Below are 16822 nucleotides of genomic sequence, written 5' to 3' on the forward strand. Positions count from 1 at the left end.
TGGAACGCATAAAAAGACACAAAAAGTGCATTAAAAACCTCTAAAGGCCTTAGTGGCCACATGCGTGGACAGCACCTTTTAGCTCTTATTTCCAAAATTGTGTACACTACTAAATTGGGGTCTTATGCCGCTTATGTGGACACTTATACTGCCATCTGGTGGTGTCAGAAGAGTATAACATACAATGGAATTTGGGGAAAAAAAGTGTAAAAATTAAAAATTAGCATGTCGCTACACATGAAGTACACGTTTGTGTACTTATGGACTAAGTACATCATATTACCCACATATGCGGTCCTCTCCAAGGTTTCCCATAGTCATTCACATTGACATCCCACTGGGGTGAGTTTTCCTTGCCCGTATATGGGCTCTGTACCGAGGATGTCGTTGTGGCTTGTACAGCCCTTTGAGACACTTGTGATTTAGGGCTATATAAATAAACATTGATTGATTGATTGATATCAAAAGATGATTCTTAGTTTTTATTCTAATTAGGGTCCAATAAACCCAAATAGCAAAAAAAAAAAAAAAAAAGAAGCATGTAAACAAACAGCTTGGGCCTTAAGAGGTTAACGCCAAGAGTGTAATAAAAAAAAGATCAAATCCGTGCTGTAATTAGTGCCCGGAACTTTAAATACGAATACATAGTTTTTGCACAGCCGCCACAATAGGGCGCACAGGAGAGCGCTGGTGTGTGGTTGCTGTGATCTGAGTGGCGGTTAAATGTTTTGTTGTTTTTACAATTTTTTTACGTGTTAAAAGTGCAATTTCAATATTGATGTGCATTTATAAGGGAAATAAGACGGTTATGGCAAGTAAAACATTTTTGATCACTTCAACTATTTGCATAAACACACATTGAGGCTACAAAGTGTGTTTTTTCCCCCGATTAATCGAACAAATTATTTATTTGACGACTAAAATAATGGACAGCTGCAGCCCAAGCCTAAAGATGTAGTTACGTATTTGTGAAAGGTTACTGCACTAAGCTCACACATTTAAAGGTCTCAATGAATGAAGAACTTTAGTTTCACCCTGCAAGAGATTCAGGATGCAAGTTTTCTGACGCCATTGTTAAAATGGTCTCTTGTGTGTGTGTGTGTGTCTGTGTGTGTGTGTATTTTCACATGTGTGTGACCCAGAGGCAGCAGATTAAATCCAACTGCCCTCATTTGACTCTCTGAATCTCACCTCGGGGGATACCGAAGGGCCAAATGCAGATTTGTCATTTGCAGATTTTAGTTTTATTCATGTATTCCTCTGTGCTGTAAAGGTCAGCTTTATGTGAATGTGTTTGTGTGAATGTGTTTGTGTGTGTGCGTGCGTGTGTGTGAGTGTGTGTGTGTGTGTGTGCGTGTGTGTGCGTGTGCGTGTGTGTGTGCGAGCGAGGGAGTGAGAGAAAGTCAGTAATGCTTCACAAGTGTCATCCATCCATCCATCCATTTTCTACCGCTTATTCCCTTCGGGGTCGCGGGGGGCGCTGGAGCCTATCTCAGCTACAATCGGGCGGAAGGCGGGGTACACCCTGGACAAGTCGCCTCACCTCATCGCAGGGCCAACACAGATAGACAGACAACATTCACACTCACATTCACACACTAGGGCCAATTTAGTGTTGCCAATCAGCCTATCCCCAGGTGCATGTTTTTGGAGGTGGGAGGAAGCCGGAGTACCCGGAGGGAACCCACACAGTCACGGGGAGAACATGCAAACTCCACACAGAAAGATCCCGAGGCCGGGATTGAACTCATGACTACTCAGGGCCTTGGTCATGTTTAGCCTTAATAGACTTCTTGGTACTTCTGGAGAAGGCACCGATATTTGAGAATATGATTTTTTTCTGTTTTTTTTTTTTTTAACCTTTTCTTCTGTATTTATCTGCCCTAGGGATGGGTACCGTTCACATTTGAACCGATACTGTATCAATTCATAGTACTTTGGAATCGTTACCAATTTTCGGTACTATTGTGTGTGTTAATAAATGTGAATTGTTTGATAGTAAAAATAAAAAAATGTAATTTAACATTTAAAAATTAGCTGATTACCGTATTTTTCGGACTATAAATCGGGTGCGACTTATACTCAGGAGCGACTTATGTGTGAAATTATTAACACATTACCGTAAAATATCAAATAATATTATTTAGCTAATTCACGTAAGAGACTCGACGTATAAGATTTCATGGGATTTAGCAATTAGGAGTGACAGATTGTTTGGTAAACGTATAGCATGTTCTATATGTTATTGTTATTTGAATGACTCTTACCATAATATGTTACGTTAACATACCAGGCACGTTCTCAGTTGGTTATTTATGCCTCATATAACGTACACTTATTCAGCCTGTTGTTCACTATTCTTTATTTATTTTAAATTGCCTTTCAAATGTCTATTCCTGGTGTTGGGTTTTATCAAATAAATTTCCCCAAAAAATGTGACTTATACTCCAGTGCGACTTATATATGTTTTTTTCCTTCTTTATTAGCATTTTCGGCTGGTGCGACTTATACTCCGAAAAAAACGGTATAATACAAGTGCTGTCCAGTTGTTATATCTTGTTTCGTTTTACATTTGAGTCTCATTTGCAATGCAGTTGCCCTTCCAAGACATTAGATGGCAGTGCTATATAGACTTATTTATGGTATGTTCTCTACCTCGGAAGTATTTTTTTCCGTGGAGCTGAATGTGTTATGTTGCGCCCTAAAAAGTGTTTATGCTGTGAGTATTGTACTTACTACAAACTAGCTGTTTGACAGTAACATTCATCTTAATTGTAATTTACATTTCCATATTTGGAGGTGTTAAAATCGCCATGCAAAAATCGCTAATGATAGCCTGTCTATGGCAAATCCAATGTAAATTAGCATCCAGCTAGTGGAGCCTTACTTTATGTTCGAACGTTCCCTACCTGGCATACTTGCTCTGTTGGTGTTGAACATTGCAACATTACTTCGAGTGAGTGCTGCTTGAGTGATTGTTTTCTTTGAGCCGGTGTTTAGTACTTGGGGATTGTCATTGTCGTTGATGAGAACATGTCTGTTAAATCTCACATTGAAAACCTTGTGGCTAAACTTAAAATTAATTTGGGATTTTTCTTTAGAAACAAGTCCTGTTTTCCCTTCCAGTTAGGAAACGCTTGATTCTGACCACTTGTATGCCTTTGCTAGATTATGGAGGTTTATCGGGGAAAAAAATGGATACTGCCTTACGTTTTATTACTGGTTGTTGCAACCTTGTCCACCATTGCACTTTCTATGCAAAGGCAAACTCTCCATCTTTGTCAGTACGCATACACTACCGTTCAAAAGTTTGGGGTCACATTAAAATGTCCTTATTTTTCAATGAAGATAACTTTAAACTGGTCTTAACTTTAAAGAAATACACTCTATACATTGCTAATGTGGTAAATGACTATTCTAGCTGCAAATGTCTGGTTTTTGGTGCAATATCTACATAGGTGTATAGAGGCCCATTTCCAGCAACTATCACTCCAGTGTTCTAACGGTACAATGTGTTTGCTCATTGGCTCAGAAGGCTAATTGATGATTAGAAAACCCTTGTGCAATCATGTTCACACATCTGAAAACAGTTTAGCTCGTTTAAGAAGCTACAAAACTGACCTTCCTTTGAGCAGATTGAGTTTCTGGAGCATCACATTTGTGGGGTCAATTAAACGCTCAAAATGACCAGAAAAAGAGAACTTTCATCTGAAACTCGACAGTCCATTCTTGTTCTTAGAAATTAAGTTTATTCCACAAAATTGTTTGGGTGACCCCAAACTTTTGAACGGTAGTGTATATCCTCATTGGTTGTTTTTTATATATATAATTCACTTCTTGGTCTGGTTCCCCCTTATTTATGTTCTTTTATGTGTAGAGACTCCAGTCGCTACAGGTTAAGGCCGCAGGACAATACTTGGCATGTTTGTTCCTGGAGCCAACACAAGTCTTGAGAGAGAAAAAAAGCTTTCAGATATGCTGCTCCATGGTCATGGAATAACTTACAAAAGGATCTAAGGTTACCTGAGCTGATCGCTTTGGGGGAATTTCAGGCCATTTTTAAAGAATCGAGAAACTGTTGCTATTGGGCGTTGTACTTGTTTTTAATTTTATACATTGTTTTGACCTATCACATGTTGTTATGTTAATATATGTAAATAATTTTATATTTAATTGTAGCGTGTGGCAGCTGCTGTTTTTGTCGTTCCTGTATGTTTCTTTGTTTTGCTGCCCTCTTGGGCAGGAGGTCACTCTTGGAAAATAGATTTTAATCTCAACAAGTTTTTACCTGGTTCCATAAAGGATATTGATTGGTAGTCTGCAATCAGACGTGAGGTTTACCTGAGCTGATCACTTTGGGGGAATTTTAGGCCATTCTAAAGAATCCAGAAACCAATTCTATTGGTCATTGTACTTGTTTTTACTGAAACATTTATACATTGTTTTGACCTATCACATATTATGTTAATATATGTAAATAATATAATATTTATCTGTAGCGCGTGGCATCTTCTGTTGTTGTTGTTCCTATATGTATTTCTGTAACTTTGTTTTGCTCTGCTCTTGGGCAAGAGATTTTAATCTCAATGAGTTTTACCTGGTTCCATAAAGGATATTGATTGATAGTCTGCAACCAGAGGTGAGGTTTCCTGAGCTGATCACTTTGGGAATTGTAGGCCATTTTAAAGAATCGAGAAACTGTTGCTATTGGGCATTGTGCTTGTTTTTAAGTTGTTTTACTGAAACATTGTATACATTGTTTTGACCTATCACATGTTGTTATGTTAATATATGTAAATAATGTAATATTTAATTGTAGCATGTGGGAGCTGCTGTGTTTGTTGTTCTTGTATGTATTTATGTAACTTTGTTTTGCTCCCCTCTTGGGCAAGAGATTTTAATCTCAATGAGTTTTACCTGGTTCCATAATGATATTGATTGATAGTCTGCAACCAGAGGTGAGGTTTCCTGAGCAAATCACTTTCGGGGAGTTTTAGGCCATTTTAAAGAATCCATAAACTGTTGCTATTGGGCATTGTACTTGTTTTTAAAGTTGTTTTACTGAAACATTGTATACATTGTTTTTGACCTATCACATGTTATTATGTTAATATATGTAAATAATGTATTATTTAACTGTAGCGTGTGGCATCTTCTGTTGTTGTTGTTCCTATATGTAATTCTGTAACTTTGTTTTGCTCTGCTCTTGGGCAATAGATTTTAATCTCAATGAGTTTTACCTGGTTCCATAAATGATATTGATTGATAGTCTGCAACCAGAGGTGAGGTTTCCTGAGCTGATCACTTTGGGGGAATGTTAGGCCATTTTAAAGAATCAAGAAACTGTTGCTATTGGGCATTGTACTTGTTACTGAAACATTTTATACATTGGTTTAAACTATCACATGATTTTATGTTAATATATGTAAATAATTTAATATTTAACTGTAGCGTGTGGCATCTGATGTTTTTGTTGTTCCTATATGATTTCTGTAACTTTGTTTTGCTGCCCTCCTATGCAGGTCACTCTTGGAAAATAGATTTTAATCTCAACAAGTTTTTACATGGTTTCATAAAGGGTATTGATTAATAGTCTGCAACCAGACGTGAGGTGTACCTGAGCTGATCACTTTGGGGCAATTTTTGGCCATTTTAAAGAATCGAGAAACTGTTTCTATATCTATCTTTATATTTTGTTTTAAACTATCACATGATTTTATGTTAATATATGTAAATAATTTAATATTTAATTGTGGCCTGTGACTTCTGCTGTTTTTGTTGTTCTTATGTATTTCTGTAACTTTGTTTTGCTGCCCTCTTGGCCAGTTCACTCTCGGAAAATAGATTTTAATCTCAATGAGTTTTTGCTTGGGTAAATACAATATATTCATTGATTCATAGTCTGCAACTAGACGTGAGGTGACGTGCAACAAAGGTATTGAAATATGGCACCTTTTTTTACTTGATTTTACTCGAATCGATACCTGGTAGGACCAACGGATTTCGGTCAGTGCCTAACAAAAGTACAGAATTCGGTACCCATCCGGAACGTGCACCTTAGTTTCAAAAGCACATGGGTACACTTGTCCCCATGGAAACACATATCTGCATTTCTGTGTGAAATTGTATTGCAAACCACTATGTAAAGGTGCATGTTTGTGTTGTATGCACCGTATAAAAGCTGGACATCAGCTTATATATTGAATTGACTTGTTTTCAGTTGTCTGTCACTGAGGTGTGACATTGGCATCGGCCACTTTAAGCTTAATCACCCTTTAGTCAACCCTTTACTGGTGCCAGTTCGAGACAGTCTGTGTTGGCTGCCTGCCTAACTAACACACTCCCACACAAACAGACTCCCACACACCAGGCCGGCCCCTGGCATAAACGTTCTATGCAGTTGTGTTGGGGCCACATGATTATGGTGAGCTGATCATCACCACGGTTGTCGTGCCCTGCAGGTGTTTGCTGCTTGATCTACTGAAATGGACTGAATTGCCTCATGGATACAATTATACTTTACTAACTGCTATTTAGCGGTGAGTCAACATGTCTTTTTTAATAGTTTTAGTCTGGTTTAGCTGCATTGCCACAGCGTCCATTCAGAGGCCCATAGAGATAATTGCTAATTTAGCATCGCTTCGAAGGCTGTCATCGTGACAGTTTTAAGGCCGTATTTCTAAAACGACCGTCCAATTCAACTTGATATTGCAGCCCAACTGTTTCCCCAAAGATATGGTGTCCTAAGAACATTAGTTTTTCCATTGTTTTTGCCCATTTATTGTGTTTTGTTTAGTTTTTGTAATTAGTGCCGAAGTGGCATAGCACTTTTGAATTGGTTTCTCTCCAGTAGGCAATATCAAACACTTCCCTTTCCCCCTTGGACCAACATGATTTTTCAGGATTTATGCAGATCCCAAATACAGATCAGCAGGTGCCAGAAGGTAAGAAAAGTTGCTTTTGCATAATATTGCGAAACAAAACGCAAGCCAATGTCTTACCTTATACACACACCATAATAATAATTGTATGTTGAAGCACAGTACAATCCATCAAGCGGTGTGGCTTTATAGCTTACCAAAGTCGTACTAAAACATTGTGAGAGATTTTTGAGCGCCGTGTGCAATGTTCTATATTTTCAATGGAACATATACAATGTTGGTGTTGTTTACTTGAGTCATATTGCCATCATAGTGCAGTCTACACATTTGTCTTATGTTTGACTGCCATCTACTGGTCACACTTATCATTACACCATGTAGCAAATAAAATTGCTTTGATGTAGGTAAGCTCAACCAAACTTATTCCTTACAGTGTTTCCCATAAACTGCCAAGATACCTGTGGCGGTGGGGGCATGGCTATGGGCGTGGTCACCATGACATCATCGAGTAATTTGCATAATTTACTACAATGATATGATTTTCTCTAAAAAGGCTAAAAAAAAATGTATACTTACTAATTAATAATAACAGTTTTGTTTTAAACGTCCATCCACCCATCCATCCATCCATCCATTTTACAATATAATTACAACACTTTATGTACATATTTATATACAGATTTGAACAATAAGTTATTCACTGAAATATATTTATTAATTGTGGTTCTTACAAAAAATATATCTTATAAAATATAAAAGCTAAAATGTCTCTTAAAGCTCCGCCCCTTTAAATACTAAATGCATACTAAATAATTTAACTTTAGCCTACTACTACAACCATATTATTTACCAGCAACATAAAGTGAAACAGAGGCAGAGGTGTCCTGCCACAGTCAGTAACAAATAAACAGAAAACAGTAGTGGTCAAATACAAATAAGGCAACAAGAGAAGTATCCTACACTTCTATTTTGTAAAGTAAATCTGAACAGCCTATATGGGCATCTACATCAACTATATGATTTGCCTGAGAAGCTGGACAGGACAAAAAAAAAAATTATTATTTTTTTTAATTTGTGGCAGACGTAATTATTTTGTGGCGGGCCGCCACAAATAAATGAATGTGTGGGAAACACTGCCTTACATTAGATCCGTGGTTCTTAACCTTCGTTCGATCGAACCCTAGGGGTTCGGTGAGTCGGGCTCAGGGGTTTGGTGGAGGTCAAGACACACCCGACTCATCGTGTAAATAAAAACTTCTCCCTATCGGCGTATTACGGATACGGCAACAGCACAAGTCACACTGATTTGCAGGTGTGTAATTTGTTGTGAGTTCATGCACTGTGTTGGTTTTGTTCTTTGAACAAGGTGATGTTCATGCACGGTTCATTTTGTGCACCAGTAATAAAACATGGTAACACTTTAGTATGGGGAACATATTCACCATTAATTAGTTGCTTATTAACATGCAAATTAGTAACATATTGGCTCTTAACTAGTCATTATTAAGTACTTATTCGGCATGGCCTTATTATAACCCTAACCCTCTAACCCTGGCCCTAACCCTCTAACCCTAACCAAATAACTCTAAATTAAGTCTTTGTTACTTAGAATATGTTCCCCATACTAAAGTGTTACCAAAAACATATAACTTTGTCTTGAATTCGAAAAAAAACAAAATTTTATTTTTCACTAAAGAAGGTTTCGGTGAATGCGCATATGAAACTGGTGGGGTTCGGTACCTCCAACAAGGTTAAGAACCACTGCATTAGATGCACGTTTTGAGAGAAAAAAAAGATTTTAAGTGCGCCTTATAGTCTGGAAAATACGGTAGTCTTCTTCTACTCACCTCACTGCTGCTTTAATCTGACACATATGCCTCGCTGTTGCCCCCTGTGAGGCGGCGGGAGTACTGCGTACATATGCAACCCTAGTTTCAATGGTTCCGTCAAGCCTATGTGGGTGACGTTCGGCGGGCCAAATGAAAAGCTTTGGGGCCGCCATTTGAATAGACCTGCATGTTGACACGAGTAATATAGAAAAACCAAATGCCACAAAGAGCCGAGGGCCGGTCTTGCACATCAATAATGACAATTGTCTTAACAAGATGACGCAATTGAAATCCGGACCAGTTTTCACTTTTAATTAAAAAATGTTTTTCCTTATAATTTTACACTCTTTCTGTTCCAGGCCAACCTAAACTTTCCCTTTTCCACTCTGCGTGACGACTTGAGAAACAACAGTGTCTCCCGAGAAGAGACATATTTGGAAGTGTAACCGCAGTCTCTTGGACTTTTCCGAATAATAAAACATTTCTCCGTTGACAGCGGTGTCATGTTAATTTCAGTAATATTTCACATTTAATGAGATAATGATTTATTGACGGCGAATGTGAATTGATATTTAATGGGGCGTCAAATAATAAAGCAACTGTTGACAAGGACGGATTGGTGGACGCTGCGTCTGCGCCTCGTTTTCAATCGGTACGTGCTGGTTCAGATACAGAACCAGGGTAGAGCGCCTGTGTCAGGTTGTCCACCTGCGTGTCAACACACTGAATGAGAGGGTTAAGTGATTGATTTGTCACTTTCTGCAATGTTCCCAGGTGAACGACTCACCTTTTACACCCCGAGCCGCCGCCGCGCATGCACAAGCCGACCCGTTCCTCCCTTGCCCGTTACGCCACGTACGACCTGTTTCACATCCCACTGAGCGCTCACCGAGTTCCCCCCACCCGCGCCAAGATAAGCCCCAAATATGTCAAAGGGTGAGTGATGAGTCCTCTGCGTCCGCCTAATAAAGCTCTCCTCAGTGGCCTTGTGCACATCCGTCACCAGGCGACCAGGCATCGGCCGACAGGTCCATCACATATCCAAACAGGAAAAAAGGGCTGACTCTTCCTAAAGTTGCTGAATGTGGGCCTGAAAAACTGTTCAGAATTTGACGTTGTCCAGCGCCGTTTTGACCACAGATTGGCGGTGGGGGCGTGGCCCAGGGTGTGGTAAGGGCGTGGGTATTAATGTTAGGCCATTGTATAATTTGCCTAATTGGCTATGATACAGGCATTTTTTTAAAGACTTAAAAATGTGTACATATATTTAAAGACAAATCTTTAATACTCGGGGCGCACAGAAAGATCGTTTTTTATTCATCACGAGCCTAAATCAATTTGAATTTTTCAAAATCGATTAAAAAAATAATGATAAATGTTTTAGTTATACTTATATATATATTAGGTTTGTACGGTATACCGGTATTAGTATAGTACCACGATACTAATCAATCATTTTCGGTACTATACCGCCTTTGAAAAGTACAGAATAAGTGATTATTACATTTTAACAGAAGTGTAGATAGAACATGCTAAAAGAGAAAGTAAGCAGATATTAACAGTAATTTAACAAGTAGATTAATAATACATTTTCTACCACTTGTCCTTAATAATTTTGACAAAATAATAGAATGATAAATGACACAATATGTTACTGCATATGTCAGCAGATTAAATTAGGAGCCTTTGTTTGTTTACTTACTACTAAAAGACAAGTTGTCTCGAATGTTCACTATTTTATTTAAGGACCAACTTGCAATAAGAAACATACACTACCGTTCAAAAGTTTGGGGTCACCCAAACAATTTTGTCGAATAGCCTTCATTTCTAAGAACAAGAATAGACTGTCGAGTTTCAGATGAAAGTTCTCTTTTTCTGGCCATTTTGAGCGTTTAATTGACCCCACAAATGTGATGCTCCAGAAACTCAATCTGCTCAAAGGAAGGTCAGTTTTGTAGCTTCTGTAACAAGCTAAACTGTTTTCAGATGGGTGAACATGATTGCACAAGGGTTTTCTAATCATCAATTAGCCTTCTGAGCCAATGAGCAAACACATTGTACCATTAGAACACTGGAGTGATAGTTGCTGGAAATGGGCCTTTATACACCTATGTAGATATTGCACCAAAAACCAGACATTTGCAGCTAGAATGGTCATTTACCACATTAGCAATGTATAGAGTGTATTTCTTTAAAGTTAACACTAGTTTAAAGTTATCTTCATTGAAAATTACCGTGCTTTTCCTTCAAAAATAAGGACATTTCAATGTGACCCCAACCTTTTGAACGGTAGTGTATGTTTATGTACCCTAATATTTTGTTGTTAAAATAAAGCCAAGAATGCCATTTTTTGTGGTCCCCTTTGTTTAGAAAAGTATCAAAATAATTGTGGTACACTAATATATTTTGGTACATTTGTAGTAAAGGCAATAATGTGTCCCGTGAAAAAACGTCCGACCGGAACTCTCTAATAACTAAAGTTCCTTGGGTGAATAATATAAACTCACGACACCAGTATGTTTTAGCGCTTTCATGGCGAGTTTACTGACAGATATAAGTAAGAACTTTACTCTACTTTATATTACAAAATGCCAACAGCGGAAGATGAATGCCACATAAGAAGGTAGAGAAAAAGAAGAAGCTTATGACTACGGCGTCTGCACGGACTACAATTGCGGATGTGCGCACATTTTCAGGACTTATGCAGATCCCATATACACATTAGAAGGTAAGAAAAGATGGCTTTGCATAATATTGCGAAACAAAACGCCAGGTAATATGTCTGCTAATAGGTGCCATTTTTCGGTCCTTATACACACACCATAATAATACTCGTATGTTTAATGCGCCGACAATACATCAAGCAGTGCGGCTTCATACCTTACTGAAGTTGTAGTAAAAACATTTTGACAGATTTTTGACTGCCGTGTGTAATGTTCTATATTCTCAATGAAACATTTAAAGTTTTTGTTGTTGTTTACTACCATCATATTGCAGTCTGCACGTATCTCTTATGTATGACTGCCATCTACTGGTCCCACTTATCATTACACCATGTACCAAATAAAATAGCTTTGAGGTCAGTAAGCACAACCAGAATTATGCCGTACATTAGGTGCATCGGGTTATAAGGCGCACTGTCGATTTTTGAGAAAATTAAAGGATTTTAAGTGCGTCTTATAGTCCGAAAAATAGTGTAAATGAATGCACGGGGAACACAGTGAAACATGTTGTAGGAATTATGATTCTGTGTATCAATATCAGTGTTTCCCCCAGAAAATGTGTTACTGTGGTGTCTCTTCAGGGGGTAGGGGAGCATCGCCCAGGACAGACGGACGGACGGGGAAGGGGCTGAGTGGGTGTGTAAGGAACAGTGATTTGGCCTGTCGCCACCATCACGTCTCCATCTCATCGGCTGCCTGGGGGGGCAATAGACTACAGACTGTGGTGAAGTAGGCCGGCTTTGTCGTGTGAAGAAGCCTACAATTTTTGGTTGTGTTTTCCGCTCCGTATGCTGAATGGCAATATACGATATATATCTCGATATTTTTTCCGTAAAGTAAAAACAAAACACAATACAGTCTTAGCTACCTGAGATACTAAGTATGTCATTATTTTGACTCAGTAAATATTGACTTACTAAGACAAAATAATGACATACTTAGTATCTCAAGTCATTAATTTGACTTAGTCATTATTTTGACTTAGTAAATATTGACTTACTAAGACAAAATAATGACTAAGTCAAATTAATGACTTACTGTAAATAAGAGTTTGAAAAAAAGAGTTGAAAATGGGGCCACATGCTGACATATGCTCAACTCATGCTTACATTTTTTTTTTTTTTTAAGACTTTAGTTTAGGCGGTGGCTCTTTGTTGTTAAGGCGGCCGCCTTAACAACAAAGCGCTGCGGGAAACCCTGTATTATAAAGTCTGTTCAGGTTAAATTGTCACTCTTTTGTGAAGAGTTTTGAATTCTCGTCGAATTAGGAAAAATAGTGTTTGAATATTGCTTGTGCCTTTTGTAGAATATTTTGAAACCTTAAACATTAGGGGTGTGAATCTTCGGGCACCTAACGGTTCGATCTGATTCCGATTCCTGGGGTGACGATTTGATTCAGCATCAAGTCTCGATCCAACACGATTCTCGCAATGTGTTATTTGGTATAATAATTATTAAGACACTTTTTCTAAACTGGTTACAGGTTAGAAAAACTCCTTCTGGTTGCATGGATATGGCCGAAAAACGTATTTAAAAAAAATGATTCTCATAAAAATAAAAAAAATAATTGAAAATTATAAATCAATTTAGAATCGGGATGAACAAGAATCTCGATTGTTTTGTTTTTTTGTGCACCCCTATTAAACATTAAGCGCAGGTAATATTTGCGTCTTTAAAAGGACTGAGAAAGACAGCAGTAGGTGTACTTTCTGCAGACTGCTTACACTGATCTGAGGTCAGATGAGTGTTTGTCTCTGACCTTGTGGACAGACGGTAGTGACAGTACACACTGTGTATCTGGCTTGAAGGTAATTCTTCCTGTCGGTTGGCCTGTGTGTGTGCGTGTGCGCGTGTGTGTGCGTGTGTGTGTGCGTGCGTGCGTGCGTGCGTGTGCGTGTGCGTGTGCTTGTGCTTGTGCGTGTGACAAAAATCAGGCTTGTCCTGTCAATGGAAAGATGAAGAGATGTTGAACTTGGCATTACGTGTGACTTGATGCAGTTCAAGTTTGAAAAATTCTTCAGTCATTTGGCTCTTCAGCATTGTTTGTCAGTAAGTCAAAGTGAAAACTGTATTTGTTATGTTGTCACATTATTCCAAGAAGTCTTCAGGTTTCTGCCACTGTCACAAACATCCATCTGTGCGTCTCGGTGACGCACTGAGCGGCGGGCCAAAAATACATCTCATCTTCAGCTAATTTGGTCTGCAGCATGGAATTAAATGTTGACGTGTTTCCTGTCGTGAATTTGTCGTGTTTCATTCATGGCATGATTCACGTGTTGGGACTAAATCAAATTGTCCTGTCCAATTCTGACCAATGATAAATTGGTAATGGGATTTGGTTGTTTGACCCCATTGTTCATATTTACAGTAAATCCAATTTAAGTTTCTCATTTGGAACATTAAATATCTTGTCTTTGCAGTCTATTCAATTGATTATAAATTGAAAGGATTTGCAAATCTTTGTATTCTATTTTTGTTTACGAATTACACAAAGTGCCAACTTCACTGGTTTTGGGTTTTCTAAATAAGGGTCTAGATAGAATAAAATATTCCAGCTGTAACTGTTGTGCTTTGTGTGATTTAACAACCATGTCGAAAGACATCATGTGGTTGTGGAAAATATGTTAATCTGTTACAGAAGGGTCCAATTATTGGCTTGCATCAAGCATGAGAAAACATCTCTAGGGGTTGCTGAAACTACTGATTAAGAAATGTCCAACACATTATTGGAAAAGGGGAAAGGACAGTGGAGAACATTTGCACAGTTGTCCGAATCTCCCACCCTCAATATAGTATAAGATCTCCCATCATCACTATACTGTAAGATCTCCCATCATCAATATAGTGTAAGATCTCCCATCATCAATATAGTGTAAGATCTCCCATCATCAATATACTGTAAGATCTCACATCATCAATATAGTATAAGATCTCCCATCATCTATATACTGTAAGATCTCCCATCGTCAATATACTGTAAGATCTCCCATCGTCAATATAAGATCTCCCATCATCAATATACTGTAAGATCTCCCATCATCAATATAAGATCTCCCATCATCAATATAAGAGCTCCCATCATCAATATACTGTAATACCTCCCATCTTCAATAAAATATCTCCCATCATCAAAATAAGATCTCCCATCATCAATATACTGTAAGATCTCCCATCATCAATATAAAATCTCCCATCATCAATATAAGATCTCCCATCATCAATAAAAGATCTCCCATCATCAATATACTGTAAGATCTCCCATCATCAATATAAGATCTCCCATCATCAATATAAGACCTCTCATCATCAATATAAGGTCTCCCATCATCAATATAAGATCTCCCATCATCAATATGAGATCTCCCATCATCAATATGAGATCTCCCATCATCAATATAAGATCTCCCATTAATATGAGATCTCCCATCATCAATATAAGATCTTCCATCAATATAAGATCTCCCATCATCAATATGAGATCTCCCATCATCAATATAAGATCTCCCATCATCAATATAAGATCTCCCATCATCATTATAAGATCTCCCATCATCAATATAAGATCTCCCATCATCAATATGAGATCTCCCATCATCAATATAAGATCTCCTATTATAAGATCTCCCATCATCAATATAAGATCTCCCATCATCAATATAAGATCTCCCATCATCAATATGAGATCTCCCATCATCAATATGAGATCTCCCATCATCAAAATTAGATCTCCCATCATCAATATAAGATCTCCCATCATCAATATAAGATCTCCCATCATCATTATGAGATCTCCCATCATCAATATAAGATCTTCCATCATCAATATAAGATCTCCCATCATCAATATGAGATCTCCCATCATCAATATGAGATCTCCCATCATCAAAATTAGATCTCCCATCATCAATATAAGATCTCCCATCATCATTATGAGATCTCCCATCATCAAAATTAGATCTCCCATCATCAATATGAGATCTCCTATCATCATTATGAGATTTGCCATCATCAATATAAGATCTCCCATCATCAATATAAGATCTCCCATCATCATTATGAGATCTCCCATCATCAATATAAGATCTCCCATCATCAATATGAGATCTCCCATCATCAAAATTAGATCTCCCATCATCAATATGAGATCTCCTATCATCATTATGAGATTTCCCATCATCAATATAAGATCTCCCATCATCAATATGAGATCTCCCATCATCATTATGAGATCTCCCATCCTGAATATACGATCTCCCATCATCAATATGAGATCTCCCATCATCATTATGAGATCTCCCATCATCAAAATGAGATCTTTCATCGTCAATATAAGATCTTCCATCATCAATATAAGATCTCCCATTATCATTATCAGATCTCCCATCATCAATATGAGATCTCCCATCATCATTACAAGATCTCCCATCATCAATATAAGATCTCCCATCAATATGAGATCTCCCATCATCATTACAAGATCTCCCATCATCAATATAAGATCTCCCATCATCAATATAAGATCTCCCATCATCATTATGAGATCTCCCATCATCAATACAAGATCTCCCATCATCAATATAAGATCTCCCGTCATCAATATGAGATCTCCCATCATCAATATGAGATCTCCCATCATCAATATGATTTGAATGTGACTCTGGACAGAAATAAATGTGACATTTGCTGAGGCTGGTGGAAACAATACCATGACCAATGTGTGCTGTAATAAAGTTAACGAGTGGTACAATTAGATATTGAAGTGTGTGATATGGGGCGGTATAGCTCGGTTGGTAGAGTGGCCGTGCCAGCAACTTGAGGGTTGCAGGTTCGATCCCCGCTTCCGCCATCCTAGTCACTGCTGTTGTGTCCTTGGGCAAGACACTTTACCCACCTGCTCCCAGTGCCACCCACACTGGTTTAAATGTAACTTAGATATTGGGTTTCACTATGTAAAGCGCTTTGAGTCACTAGAGAAAAGCGCTATATAAATATAATTCACTTCACTTCACTTCATATTTGTATACCGAATTTTTCGGACCATAAGTCACAGTTTTTTTCATAGTTTGGCCGGGGGTGCGACTTATACTCAGGAGCGACTTATGTGTGAAATTATTAACACATTACCGTAAAATATCAAATAATATTATTTAGCTCATTCACGTAAGAGACTAGACGTATAAGATTTCATGGGATTTAGCGATTAGGAGTGACAGATTGTTTGGTAAACATATAGCATGTTCTATATGTTATAGTTATTTGAATGACTCTTACCATAATATGTTACGTTAACATACCAGGCACGTTCTCAGTTGGTTATTTATGCCTCATATAACGTACACTTATTCAGCCTGTTGTTCACTATTCTTCATTTATTTTAAATTGCCTTTCA

The 16822-nt window shown here is 37.9% G+C and overlaps 1 protein-coding gene across 2 annotated transcripts in view; it reads left to right on the top strand.

The window, feature by feature from the left end:
* Window positions 1-16822, top strand: part of mpped2a (metallophosphoesterase domain containing 2a) — a 147910-nt gene that overhangs the window by 80266 nt on the left and 50822 nt on the right. The gene's annotated exons all lie outside the window — the stretch shown is intronic.

This window comes from Entelurus aequoreus, linkage group LG02 (assembly GCF_033978785.1).
Source record: "Entelurus aequoreus isolate RoL-2023_Sb linkage group LG02, RoL_Eaeq_v1.1, whole genome shotgun sequence".
NCBI classification, from domain to species: domain Eukaryota; kingdom Metazoa; phylum Chordata; class Actinopteri; order Syngnathiformes; family Syngnathidae; genus Entelurus; species Entelurus aequoreus.